The sequence below is a fragment of the Sinocyclocheilus grahami genome, unplaced genomic scaffold (assembly GCF_001515645.1).
Source record: "Sinocyclocheilus grahami isolate Dianchi unplaced genomic scaffold, SAMN03320097.WGS_v1.1 scaffold1051.1, whole genome shotgun sequence".
NCBI classification, from domain to species: domain Eukaryota; kingdom Metazoa; phylum Chordata; class Actinopteri; order Cypriniformes; family Cyprinidae; genus Sinocyclocheilus; species Sinocyclocheilus grahami.
This window is the reverse complement of record NW_015506230.1, coordinates 350639-352058: the sequence shown is the minus strand read 5'-3', so window position 1 is coordinate 352058 and position 1420 is coordinate 350639.

Below are 1420 nucleotides of genomic sequence, written 5' to 3'. Positions count from 1 at the left end.
CCACCAAAGAAACGGCCAGAGCTATCGGCCGGTCAATGGCAGCAATGGTGGCCACGGAGCGGCATCTGTGGTTGAATCTGTCCGATATGCAGGATAAGGACAGATCCTTCCTCCTAGACGCCCCGCTTTCGCCCTCTGGCCTTTTCGGCGACGCAGTTAACACTGTTAACACTGTTAACGCCAACATCGTCAGGCCCCTGAGGGCAGCCCCACCTGGGGAGGAAAGGGTAACACCTCAGTCTATGGTGCCCAATCCTCCTCCATGCCCTCACGGAGAGTCACTGATAACCCTGCCACCCTCGGTGCTTCAGGGCTCGGTGAGCTCCGACGAGCAAAATTCCCAGCTGCCGCCCGGCAACGGTACGGCACGGGAGAGCTCGCCCCCTCAAGTGAGGGTTCTACAGCAGTCAGGTCGGTTGTTCCCTGCCGGTCATCCGCTTCAGGGCACCGAACTGGCTCCTCTAATAACAAGGACCTGGATGACAGGGAGGAGGGGGAATCCGACATGGTAGCTGAACTGCGTCGAGCCACAGATTTGTCCCTCCGGGCCACCAAAGAAACGGCCAGAGCTATCGGCCGGTCAATGGCAGCAATGGTGGCCACGGAGCGGCATCTGTGGTTGAATCTGTCCGATATGCAGGATAAGGACAGATCCTTCCTCCTAGACGCCCCGCTTTCGCCCGCTGGTCTTTTCGGCGACGCAGTTAACACTGTCGTCGAGAGGTTCCAGGAGGCGAGAAAGCAAGCGGCGGCGTTTCAACGGTTCCTCCCTCGTCGCTTCCAGGCCCAGGGGGCTGCTGAGTGGGAGCAGCCCCAGCCGTCAGGCTCCTCATATCGCCAGTCACAAAAACAGAGCGTTGCAGCCCGCACCCCTCCGCAAAAAGAACGGGGTTCGGGGCGACGCTCTCAGTCAGGGTCCTCTCGACCGAAGACGGATCTGCGGACCGTTATTTTATCGAAGAGGACCTCGGCTAAGCGGTCCTGACGCCAACATCGTCAGGCCCCTGAGGGCAGCCCCACCTGGGGAGGAAAGGATAACACCTCAGTATACGGTGCCCGATCCTCCTCAGTGCCCTCACGGAGAGTTACTGATAACCCTGCCACCCTCTGTGTTTCAGGGCTCGGTGAGCTTCGACGAGCAAAATTCCCAGCTGCCGCCCAGCAACGGTACGGCACGGGAGAGCTCGCCCCCTCAAGTGAGGGTTCTACAGCAGTCAGGTCGGTTGTTCCCTGCCGGTCATCCGCTTCAGGGCACCGAACTGGCTCCTCTAATAACACCAGAGGCCAGCCTCGAGAGGCTGGTTCCCTTAGTAGATTTTCTGGTAGCGTGGAAACTTCTACCAAATATCTCAAAATGGGTCCTGCAGATTGTAGAGAAAGGTTACAGAATCCAGTTTGGTTCTCGTCCGCCTCGTTTCAA